The 13,155-nt window shown below is 44.9% G+C and overlaps 1 pseudogene across 1 annotated transcript; it reads right to left on the bottom strand.

Annotated features, from left to right (window-relative positions):
* Nucleotides 1-10,690: 10,690 nt before the first annotated feature.
* LOC118146828 (low-density lipoprotein receptor class A domain-containing protein 4 pseudogene) lies at nucleotides 10,691-12,368 on the bottom strand (annotated as a pseudogene). The gene has a single exon (XR_013525306.1). The product of XR_013525306.1 is annotated as a low-density lipoprotein receptor class A domain-containing protein 4 pseudogene (transcript).
* Between the last annotated feature and the right edge of the window lie 787 nt (nucleotides 12,369-13,155).

The raw sequence follows: 13,155 nt of genomic DNA, 5'->3' as shown, positions 1-13,155 counted from the left end.
TCTCCATAAGGCCTGAAATAAAATAGATGAAATGTTATCAAAGTTGTTTGCACCCATTTAAATATCTTTTTTGCAAGCCACTTATATTTTTTGGTACTGAAAGCTCACTACTACGTTATCTTTATGAGTATGAAGGTCTCAGTGCATCAGATCATACTGGCCCACATGCTTGAGTGGCTGGCTTAGATTGGAATTTTGCATTTTAATTGCTGCCAATCACTGGTAGAAACTGGCATTTGTGGAAAATTTTAGTGCTGAGTAGTTCAGATTAATATCTGTTAGTTTTCACCAGAATACAGAGGTTGGCCTCTGAATTCCATGAAAATTACCAACCTTAAACCTGTACTGTATTATACACTTTAAAAATGTGCTAGAAGGGTAGCTCTCATAAGTATTTTTACCACAATAAAATGCAAAGCAAACAAAACCCCTGGCCCTTCATACGCGGTGTGGGCAGCTCTGCATTGCAGTACCTGCTTCACAGCCAGGCTGTGCCCTCGTAGTGTCTGTGTGCCGGGTTCCGTGTCTCATGCACCTGATGGACTTAGAATTGCTGTGTGGCGTTTGCCTTTGGTACTCATGGTGGTTAAACAGCAAGTGCCTTGCCCCTCCGTCAGGCTGCTGATGACCCAGCAGGTTGAGGCACCCTGCTACTCCCATCTCCAGCTCTCCTTGGCTGGAACCCTCGCAGAGGGAGACCAGCAGATGGTGAAAGAAGTGTCAGAGTGAGAGACAGGAAGAATGTGTTCTGGGGTTTAGAGTGGAATTCTCTAACGCACAAGGCTAAGTGCTTGCACATATTCCCAAAGGAGGTGGGTGGGCCAATGTCAGCAGAGGGAATGCAGAACGAGAAGGCCCATCAGCAGGAGAGGCTGCCCAAGGGCCTGGGTGCATCCAGAGCTGCTTCAGGACTGAGCTAGGCAAATGGAGGGAATGGTGAGTGACAGTGCCCAGATCCATGTGGGCTCTCCCTGAATCCTTCAGACAAGGAAGACCAGAGGGAAGTGGGAAGGGCAGGAGAGGGTGTGGGGGAAGCAAGGCAAGAAGCCAAATGATTTTGAACCATATGTTGTCCTTAAGTCCTTCTGGGTTTCACATTTTGTTACAAAGTCTGTAATAAACCCTGCCCCCACTGCAGTGTGCTTCATTAAAACAACTGTATAGCTAAAGTAATGGAGTAGAAGAAACAGATGTAATTTATTTATTTACTTTTATGTGTATTTATTTATTTTTTGAGATGGCATTTCGCTCTTGTTGCCCAGGCTGGAGTGCAATGGCATGATCTCAGCTCATTGCAATCTCTGCCTCCCGGGTTCAAGCGATTCTCCTGCCTCAGCCTCTTGAGTGGCTGGGATTACAGGCACCCTGGCTAATTACATGCCTGGCTAATTTTTGTATTTTTAGTAGAGACAGGGTTTCACTATGTTGGCCAAGCTGGTCTCGAACTCATGGAAAGGAAGTTCTGGCCCAGTGACTTGGTCTTTACCTTGTCACTGGGTGGTCTAACCCCCCATGGTACTCATTCCTGGGCATTAAATCAGCACCTATTTATTTCACTGGGATTTTTTTTTTTTTTGAGACAGAGCCTCCTCTGTCATCCAGGCTGGAGGTCAATTGCATGAGCTAGGTTCACTGCAACCTCCACCTCCCGAGTTAAGTGATTCTCCTGCCTCGGCCTCCCGAGTAGCTGGGATTACAAGCACCTGCCATCATGCCTAGCTAATTTTTCTGTTTTTGTAGAGATGAGGTTTCACCATGTTGGCCAAGCTGGTCTTGAACTCCTGACCTCAGGTGATCCACCCGCCTTGACCTCTGAGAGTGCTGGAATTACTTCTCTGGGATTTTAAGCTCCAGTCATTCAGTGTGGAGGGCATTCTAAAGGCAAAGGGCATTTACAAATCTGTCGTATTTAGGCAAAAAATGTTTTAATTAAATCTAGAACATGAAAGTTTGAGCGCTAACAGCCATTGTTCACGAGGAGCCCCAAATGTCAGGCGCTATGGCGTGCGCATTCCTTGGATCTTCACAACTGTCCTGTGAGTAATAGATGAGATTGCCTGTTGCCGTTCTATAGATGACATTTGAAAGCCTGTCAGGGACATAATTAACTTGAGGTGAGGCTAATATTCAGACCACCCAGGTCTGTTAAGCTTCAAAGCCTGTGCTGTCCTTTAACTGTAAGCAGGAAATATTCAAGGAGCCAGATCACCTGGGAATCCCACGCCAAAGACAGCACCTCACCTACTTCTGGAAGCACGGGCACCCGGGCCTGTGTGGAGCGGCCCCATTGGACTACAGGCTTGCTCTAGGTGCTAGTGTAGGTTGCTAGAACATTTTGTGCTTACAGACGACTGGTAACAGTGGAGACAAATACAATGCTGTAAATGAAATGGTTTTGTAAACCGAGGAAGTTATATAAGAGTCGCTGTTTACAGCTGCAGTTTTTTAAGACAAAAAAAGTATGTGCTTACAAGTAAGTCCTTCTGAAAGTGTATTTTTAGTTACCACTCTATGCTCAAAAACTGAGCTTTTGCACTTCTGACATTTTTAACATGAAAATGTAAAGTAAGGTGATGAGGTTTGCATTATTAAGGCAAGAGCCAGAGTCTTGACAGAAACATGACAGTAAGACAAAACTTTACAGATGCAAAGATCTAACTTTTCGGAAGCTGTTTTAAAATGCGCCTTTGAATTAGAATCCATTCAAACAAAACAAGGCAGTGTAGTGAAGGAATCTAATTCGAATGTTCTCAGCAACAGACTCATGCCCTGCATGTGTCATCACAGAGAGCAGAATAGAGGCTGTTATGCCATGGCCCAGGCTGGGTGGGCCTCTGGAAGGTTCCGAGGGATTCTTTCGAGCATGCCTTTCTGACTGTCCCCCCAGGGGGATGGGGGAGAGGGCGGCCAGGTGGATTCTACTCAGCTGTGGACACTTCTGTTTTCAAAACGAATGTCTAAAATAATTGGGTGAAAGAAAGCCAGGATTGCTTAACTGCAGAAACTGGAGGGATTTGGGAACAGTCAGGTGGCACTGAAGTACAATGGAGAACTCCCCAAATTCGCCACTTTTGAGCATTAAGGAGGCCCAGGGCAGGATGGTGATCCCGCCCCCCTCGCCCCGGGCATGGGGGAGAGGGCTGCCGGGTGGATTCCTCTCCCCTATGCCTGGGGGGATCGTCAAGGAGGGGGTTCAGACAGCAAAGGTGTGGGCACTGGACATGTGCACTTGCCCTCTCTCCCTGCCGTCATCCCCTCCACCTCGCCCGTTCTCTCTGTCGCTTGGTCCGCGCTGTCCCAGAAGCATCTGAGCACGGTGCTTCTTGGCTCCCACACTTCAGCTCCAGCCAGAGCGGGCGGTTCCTTTGTGCACCAGTAGCTTCCACGCACTTCCAAGCCTTTGTTTTTCTGTCTCGGGTCTTTCGCAGAAGCCATCTGAGCTTGCTCAGTCTACAGCCAGAGTGTCTGGGAAGATGATCCTGTAAGGGCACTCCTCAACCGTGGGGACCGTTTTCCACAGGCAGGTGTCCCAGCATCCTGTCCTTCAGAGGCGCAGCCTGCGTGGTTTCTCAGCGTCGTTGAGCCCCTTCGCCGGTAGAGGGAACCAGCTCAGCCTGCACCTTTTGCTGTCTTTTCTCTCTCCGCTCTCATTTGCCTGTTGCCTCTACTAACAGCTCTCACATTCTTGGCTCTGAGACAGCTTTCCAAGTGACAGCCGGTACAGCCTCACAGGGACGGTGGGGCAGAGAGGAGTCCTGTGTCTCCGTTGTGACGAAAAAGCCCCAGGGTTTACTGGATTTGCTGCTTATGGTCTGCAAAGCGGGATCCCCAGCCTGGACTCCCCTCATTCCTTCTGTGCAGAGCTGTCTCCAAGAACAAAGTTTGCACTAGTGTTAGCAAGTCTGGGGGTTATCTTTAATATTTCTACAATTGTCTGCTAAATTAAGAGATGACAGAATTTATCCCAGAGTATGGTGTGGTTTATCAGTGACTACTTGCCGTTTTACAGGAAGGAAAGTTTCCTATTGCTCTCTCTCTCTTCCTTCTTATAGCTCTCTGCGAATCCCCTTTAAAAATAGTCTTGAAGAATTTAATTCAGAATCTAAAATGGGTGTACCAAAATTGGGGCCTATACCGTTTTGAATGGTCTTTTCAAGAGTTCAGTTTCCATTTGCTCATCACAAGTACATACAAATGCAAAAAATAAATGGTATCTGCTGCCACCATGCAAATCCACTTGAGTAGTTTGGTAGGTTGTGTGGGGTTTTGTGCACACAGTCATCATCTGTGAACCCATATCCTTACTTAGAGCATAGAGGTAACACTATTCTAGTCTCTCAGTGTAGGAAATTTAGAGCCTTTCTGTTCTTCTTTATGACTAGAGACTGCCAATGCCAAGGAATTTAAAACACACACTCAAGGGGTCTGTTCTGTTCCATTGTTGAATAGTTGTCATTGTTAGGAACATTTCGGTTCTGTGTGACAGCCACCCAAAGACTTCGAGGCATCTAGAAAGTCCTCCTGGGGTGAGCAGTTTCCCTGGGGACTCCTGGCATGAGGGGACCTGCTGACCGTCTGAATGCCCTGTGTAGAACCCAGCAATTGGGAAAAGAATCATGATCGGACCAGAATTGCTTCTAGTAGAATATGAAGTAGTGACTTTTGAAAAGTCAGAGTTACGACAAGCTGAATGGGAAGTTTAGCTAGGGAGCCATAAGGAGGGTTTCTTCGCGACAGGTCTTAAAACACACAGCATTTCCCCCCATGCATGTGCTTTGTTGCTGAAAGAGAAACAAAAATCAAAGCAGAAACCCAAGGGACAAATGTGTGCCACTGATTATTTTTAATGATTTTGTGCTATGGTTTGGCCACAGCATTAAGAACAAGCAGAAAAATCTGATTTCATAACTAACGAACAGTACTTAGAGCAACATCGTTCTTTAAAAGTATTGCAATTACAGACCTTAGGTCGAAGAACTACATCACCATTGCTCGGGTAAAAGAGGCAGATACATGACAGGTGGAAATCTTTTTCTGTATAGAACTGGGAATTATGTTGAAAAGTAAGCGCAAATGTTTGTTTAAAAAAGACTTCAGTGACTTGTATCATAGCTCACAACCAACTATTGAAAAGTTCAAATACAGTTGTACTTTTTAGTAGATTGCTTTATAATAAAAATTAAATGAACTAAATGCTGTGCATTGTATTGTACATATTTTAAAATAGTTTTAAACTAGACAAGCATACAATTAGAAAACGTGATTTTCGAAAGCAATAAAATGAAAGATAGCAACATACCAACAAGCACATTAAAATGAACAAGTATAATTAACAGTAAAGTTTAAGCCTCAATTCGTTCTGTAGAAAAAGAAGCAATGATGTGGTAACAAATTTTAGTACCTCTGAGTCTAGAACATTCTCATGCTCAACAGTTCTTGCACAGGGTTGAACCTGGGGTGTGGGAGCTTTGTTTTTGACAGTAATGAGCCTCAGTTCTAAATGCGGAATCACAAGGGATGCAGCATATGATGGAACCAACACATGGGTCTAGACACGCGGGATCCACAACACCAAGAGTGTCAACTTCTCACGGCCCTTTTAAACAAATACTAAAAGGGCTGCCTTTTAATCCATTCAGCATTGAGAGTTGCATTGTACAGTCGATTTCAGTTTAAGGAGAATCGGTCATTTGTTTCCTGAATGTTAGGGGTATGATTCCATTATGATTTTCAAAGTCAGAACATACACCATGAAACTAACAAACTTTGGAATTTATTGGACTATCCTCTGGTGGCAGAATAAGCTGATGATATGGATCAGATGGGCCAAATTCCATGAACTGCCCTTACGGATAACACTCGAAAGGATACCCACACCCAAGATTCAACCATGGTTTTAATGAACACGGTGTTATAAACTTTTTGTTCTTTTTTAAAAAAAATTAGGGCATTTGAAGATAAAGCAGAGGTCATAATCAGACACTAAAAACTAAACTCGGAGAAGGATGTAACAATATACAATTCAAAACGTAATTTCTAACTAATGGCAAAACCAAGCTTGCTTTTTGGGTCAGGATGATGATGGGACACGAATGGGAATGGATGAGAGCTTCGCTTGGCTGGCTGACAACCGAGTCTCTTCTAGTGCTAACCCATAACTAAACACTTTTTCCAAGAACAGGGCCTCCTTGTAAGTGGATGTGTTTTTCCTGAGGTATCTTTCCCTATAGTCTCTACTGTTGCTTCATTGGCTCCACAGCTTCAGTTTGTAAAAGAAAAAGGCACAGAGAGACTTGGACACAGACGGTAACAGATGCCTCTGGAGCTGAATGAAGTCCTCTGCTGTAGGCTGATTTACTTTTTCCTCTGACACAGTTTCTGCAATATTAACAACAAAAATGTGCACTTTTCACTGAGGCCTGACACCTTCGTGATGCTACAGCAGGAGACAGATGCAGGAGATTATAAAGCAAGCTGAAAATCAACATTTTTCTGACTCAAATGTAACTAACACTGGTCCAGCTGAGCATTACTAAAAAGATTAAATAAGAAGCATCTAGTGGCAACCAAAAAGCTGTTGGATTTTTTTAAAAAGTATTTTCTTTAAAGTGTTTTCACAGCAAAGATGCAACTTTCCATTGCTATATATACGCTGGTCATGAACTGTTGCTTGTTCACACTTCTTTCTCTTGTGTTATAATATTGATATTTAATAGGAAAATAAACTACATAGATTTTAATCTGTATGCATCCATTTGCAAATTTCCTTACAAAAGAAGACAAAGCACATAGGCATTCACCAATTCTATGCCATTTCTGTTAAAATTGATATCGTCTATACATTATATTACAGTATTAACAACTTTTTGTTCTACCCATTGGGTAGGATATGTGCATAATATATTCAACTTATATACAGCAACTTACACATAAAAACATAAGAAAAGACAGACAACTGAAAAAGCACCATTTTAAGTGAGGCACGACAAAGGTGGGCGCATCAAGTGCAGGAGGGGCGACTTGGCTCCTGTGTCTGCTGAACTCACCATGAGGCACCTTTAGTTGCTGAAAACTGACATGCAGATCTCTGACATGATGGGGGTGTATAGATATAATGTGCCTATATATTCTCTATATAGGATAGTGTCTATATATTCTCTATAGCTCTAACCCTCTCCCGCATTACACAAAACAAGGACACACAGAGGGAAGAAAGAAAAGGACGGAGGAAGACCCTGCTTTCTTAGCAAGACATTCCTGCACTCAGACAGCAGCTTCCTAATGCATCCAGTTCAGGAAGCAGCAGCAGCAGATGACTGTCCCTGGCAATAACATGAACTCTGCAGAGGACACAGCGTGCTGAGTATTAAAGAATGCTGGAATCTTGGTTCCAAAAAAACAAAGACCATGGCAAGGCTAAGAGTGCTTCCCATTGCTTGTTCACATCTCTGTGATCTGTGGAGGTGCTGGCAGCTGCTGGTGTTGGAACTGGTGAAAGGTAAGCCACGCAGCTGCCGAGAGCTAGCATTTAGGATCTGGGCTGAAAGCAACATATCTTGATTTGTGACTTTCCTCACACCAGGAAGGGGAGGTTCTCCTCTTACACCTGTCATTCAATTGTTCTTTCACCGCAGCAGGCCAAGCACGGGGCGTTTGAGGTCGGTGTGAGTAGGAGAGCAAGGGGCAAGGCTGTGGGGCTTGTTCATGGAGTGAAGGCTTGGCTCCAAGCACTGGCTTTAATCACTTAGGCAAGAAACGCAAAAGTTAACTGAAACCAGGTAAATTTCCCAGTTTTTTTTCTCTCATACACTGCTGATCTTTGGAAATTAAAAAAACATTTGTTTAAACAAAAATTAAAACACAAAGTTAATGCTGTCATTCTAAGTAGCAAAATTCAATAAGCGAGCAGTGCAGCAACCCCCGTCCCCAACACCAAGAAGGGGTGCATCCAGTTAGGGCTGCGTGGGTGGCCGGGCTCCCTGCACCTCCAGCAGAACATCTCTGAGCTTACAATTGACCGACACCACGAGGCCGTCCTTTGAGGGAGGGCCCAGGGCTGGGTGCTGTGTGTCTCTGTGCCAGCAACCAGTGTCTGGCCTGAGGACATATTTGAAGCACTCTGCATCAGAGCCTTCAAAAAAGAGCCACTGGATGGAAGATAGAGGATGGCCCCTGTCAGAGACAGGAACTGTTTGTTCAGAGAGGAAGGCAGGGATTTAGACGGATTCTTCTAGGTCAGAGAAACTTTCTAACAGTGCTTCCTTTTGAGCCTTTCTCTTCTTATGAAGATGAAATAAAGGTGAAGAAAATCAAATGGAGATTGGTAGAAGTTCAAGAAGTCCTCGCCTGGGCACGACAGGCGGCCGCCCCCATTTACTGTTGGCCCCTATTTCCTGTCTCATAAGTTTGAGTGAATGGAAATGCAGTCCTCATGATAAATCTTTTAAAAATTCTCCTCTGCTCTCTTGGGATTTCTTGTGGCTTGGGTGTGTGTCCATGTGTTTATGTGGTGAGAAGGTGAAGACATGCTTGTCAAGCTTCTGTATTCGTGAATTTTGGACACCAAAAATAGATCAACTCTTGAAATACCTAATTTGTTTCATGAAATCTCTTTTCCATTAAGGATTGCTTCAGTATTTAAAAAGAATGCTAGAGTTTCTAAAAAAGCAAATATATGCTGGAAGACTCTGTTCTTATAGGTGGGCTTCAGGATGCCTTGGGTCTCCTATACCTGGAACAAGGGACTTTTGAAAGTCAGCGGTATGCCCAGGAGTGCTCGTTCCCACCAACTGTTCTTCCTAACAATGCAATCCTTTGTCGCCACACTTTGCTGGAATAGTCTGAGATTATAAACCTATCACTGATTGTCTAAATCACTGGTTACTAAACTGGACCTGTGGGTTCCATGAGCTAAAAAAAGAATTCTTGAAAGAACAATAGGCCCCACTGTGTAAGCTGCATTTTCACAATCTCCACTCGTTCAATACCACGCCAGCCATGAGGTGACACGGTATGAACAAGTCAGCCACAACCTTCAAAAGAGCTACTCATGTAAATCACCTTTTCCTTGTGCTGAAGGGAAATTGACTATTAATTCATGTCTGACCTTGGCTTTTAAACTAATTCATTACATTGTCCCAGCCTCAAAGACCTTTCAAAGTCATGGTTTGATATGTATGTGTCTTGATTTAACAAAGGCAATTCTCTAGGGTGGCGAATGGGAGGAGCCTCTTTCTTGAAACATGATTAAAAGTATCTGAATTACATAATTATCTTGCCAATACTGTGGACATATGCAAAACATTCATATACTCACGTTGCTAAGGAATTCACAAGTCTCTGCTCTGAGCTCCTTCTTGAGACAGGTAGAGAAGTAAGGACCGTGAAGACATTTGAGAGCTAGGGCTGTGGGGTGTGTCCCCTGCTTCACCAAAACTGTGGGCGAGAACTGGAATGATGGAATCACCTTCTCGCCTCCGCATGTGCAGGGACACCTGACCAAGAATCCACTGCAAGTCCCTGCCCAGGGCCCAATGGGCAAACGGGCTCCTCGTCTTTGCCTGACAGAGGAAGAGGCTAATCCGGAGAGCCAGTGAACCTTCAGGGCATCTCCAGGGTTGGGGAAAGTCCTCTCTGGCCCCTAACCGATCTCTGCCCTGAGAGCTGGTTTCTCTCCTGCAGAGGCCTTCCAAGTGTCACTGGAACAAGACTGAATCCAGTCTCGGAAGCTCCACTGTGGCCCTCAACTGTTTCTACTTCCACACAGGGTTGTAAGCATGAGCTGGCAACTGGTGCCCGTGCTTTTTCTCTCTGCATTTAAGAGTTGGACTAGTTCTGTGGATGTTACTGTGTGGAATGGATGAATGTAATGGAAATTCCAATCCTCAAAACCAACAAAAACCAGCGACCTACCTACAGAGGTAAGAAGCAGAAGGGAACAGACTGGGATCAGACAGGACTTGGGGTTTGGAAGAATCTCTCCAGTTACAGTGCAGAGCTACCACACTGAGGGATCACCTCTGAGACCCACAGGCAGACACAAACACACACGCGCAGATTTGGCTTTAAAGCTGCATAGATCGGAGTCATGGAATCATCATTCCAGCTCATCTTGTTATGTGCAGAGGCCACAGAGGCCCACCCTCGACATGGCAGACCGTTCTGCAGAGAAGCCCTTCTCCACGCGCAGTGTCTGCTAAACATGTTGGCTGCTGCTCTTATAAAAGCCAGTGCTTACATCTGTAGAAGAAAGTTATTTTTTTAATTGTACATAAGAATGTTTGTAAATGTCAGGAGTATTAAAACTAATGGTATTTAAAATCAGTTTTCTCGTTGCATTTTAACTGCATGTTGTGCTTTTTACCCTGTGCTCTTAAGTCACTCGCCCCTTCCACTGTTCTCTGACCGTCCAGGTCTGGCCTTCAGTACAAAGGCTGGCCTGGAGAAGGGTTTGGTAGAATCCTGCAGGAGTTTGGGTAGGTTTTGAGCACTGCATTCCTCTAACAAGGCTATGCTAATACTAGTGACATACAATGGCTTATTATGATCAGCAACATGGCATTCTTCCGTCATTTCTAGGGGCTTCCAAAGCATAAGAAACCACCACCCACACCACTCCTGCAGGAAGTTCTGGGTAGGCCGGATGTGGGGTGGCTGTTGGGAGCCTCCTGTGAACTGAGCAGCCCTGTAGAACTGAACTGAGCTGTCGAGGAAAGGGGAGAGGCAATGGGGATATACTGAGGAGTCACATATTTCAACAGTATGCAGAATAACCACCTTGCATTTTAAACAATTTATTGCATAAAATAAGGTATATATTTGAATATAGTTCATGCTACAGTGAAAAATATCTAAATTACTGAAGAAATTGCACTGCTGAAGGATGAGGGCAGTACTGCATGATACTGGATCCATAAACGCATGTGTTCATTTTCTCATAAAATATGCAGCCTAAGACTAGCAGAGTAACTCAAATAACAAGTCAGAAATGCTGGAACTTAATCTTCCCTATCTTCCTTCCAAAAGTCTCCAAAAGCTTCACTGCTATTTGATGCAAACTCCTGCAACAATGACTTTTTTTGATTTACGCAAGTTGGTAAAATATTAGGTTACATCCCCAAATATCTGTTCTTAGATGATTCTGGGGACCACTCCAGGATATTCCTTGGGCCTGATGACAAACCACAGGTGAAAAGACAACATACAGAACTTCACATAAAACAGTTCCCTCGTATATATTTTCCACATTAAGATAGTGCAACTCTGAACACATATCGTCACAACACAAAGGAGCTCCTTGCATTCACCCAACTCTTCCACTTTATGCCCTGGCACACAAAACAGGAATTTTGAGTCATACTTTTTAAACAAAATGAAAGTTCCACACCTTAGGAGAAAAAGCAAACTGGCTGGTTCTTCCCCACAAGAATATATAATAATCCTTCCTTCTTCATTCAGCCAATTACAAAACAGACCATTCTGGCCTCATTTATCTGCAAAGTCTTTCATAATTAAATAAACCAAATACCTCTGTGGGTTTTATTTCATGATATCTTCAAAGCATCCCTTTCTCTGTTTTCCCCTGCCCACAGCCCCATCCCAACCCCTGTCCCCAAATAAACACTGTTTGCAGTCAGACCAGGGGGACATTTGTATCATTTCAGTCTAGTTTGCATGCAATTCCCCTAAAAGGAATCAGAAGCAAAGACCATGTTTGCGCATTTGGTTTTACTTATTTGTACCATGTAAAACTGAACAACACTGTGCGCAGGAGGGGCCCAGCAGCCGCTTCCCTCCTAGGTTTCTTTCTCCAGCTGAAGTGCACATTGGAGGAAATCAGACCAGGTTCCCAGGCTTCCTGTCTTTGCCTTTGATGGGCACTACTGTGCTCTCTGCATTGTTCTGCTGAAACTGCAGTCTGCTGCCCCTGTGTGCATTGCTGCGCTGGCGATGGAGGAAAGAGGCACCTGGGTGGTGGCCCATCACCTCACTGTATGTGGGGGGCGGCCCCTCCATCCTCCCATTGCTGCTGCAGGTGGATGCACTGATGCCCGAGTTGCTGCTCGGTGGGCATGGGCCCCCACTAAACATAGCAATGTCTATCAAATCACTGTCAAATATGGTTCGGTTGGGTGGGGCCCTCACGGACTCTCGGTTGAGTTCCATCTGCTGTTCAGGGTCCCGGAGCTGCAGGGTGCAGGGCCCCTGGTAAGGAGGTGGCTCTTCACCATCGGACAAGGAGATGGTGGGAGGAATATCAATCTCGTGCTGCACATAGGGGTAGGTGGGCTGGAAGTGGCTGAAGCGATCCCTCTGGATGAAGGATGGAGCTGTGAACCTGTCCCTGGACCGCGGGGCATGCATGATCTGGAAGGGAAAGAGAGGCTTGAAGATGGTTTGGGTGCAACGATGACCTTAAATGTAACAGAATCAAGGAGAGTCACACTTGGTTCCTACCAGTTTGAACACCATCTCCCAGAGAAAGCAGGAAAATCCAATTCTAGAAAAAAGCTTACTTTTCTGATTCCCTATGTTCCTTATGACAGACCACTCACCTTGCCAAATCCCAGCGCATCCAGGAGGGCTGAGCAATGGAGAGCTGTGGGTAATTGAAAGCTTGGGCTCCTGGGAGTTACTGTGCATGCTACATGTGCATTTTCCAAGGGTTCAAACAGAACACACTAGGAACTCCAAGAGTCACAGGGCGAAGAGCACTGCGGCCAGCACTCGGATCCAGTCATCAGTGACCTCGCCCAGGCCTCGGCTTCTCTATAACTTATGAGGACAGGACAGGGCTGCCTGCTTTCTTAGGTCCCTGCCAGCTCTAGAACCTAGAACCTATGATTCAGAAAAGTAACAGGGGCTCTGAGTTTTTTTTATTTTTATTTATTTTTTTAATCTTAATTTTGTGTGTGTGTGTGTGACAAGGTCTAGCTCTGTCACGTTGGCTGGAGTGCGGTGGCCCCACCTTGGCTGTAGTGCAGTGTCGCCACCTTGGTTTACTGCAACCATAACCTTCTGGAATCAAGTGATTCTCTCCCACCTCAGCGTCCTGAATAGCTGGACAGCTAGTGCATGCCACTAGGCCTGGCTAATTTTTTAAAAAAGAGAGATGGGGTTTTGTCATGTTTCCCAGGCTTGTCTGAAACTCCTGAG

Source organism: Callithrix jacchus, chromosome 13, assembly GCF_049354715.1.
Source record: "Callithrix jacchus isolate 240 chromosome 13, calJac240_pri, whole genome shotgun sequence".
Lineage (NCBI taxonomy): Eukaryota > Metazoa > Chordata > Mammalia > Primates > Cebidae > Callithrix > Callithrix jacchus.
This window is presented reverse-complemented; position numbering and strand designations above follow the sequence as displayed.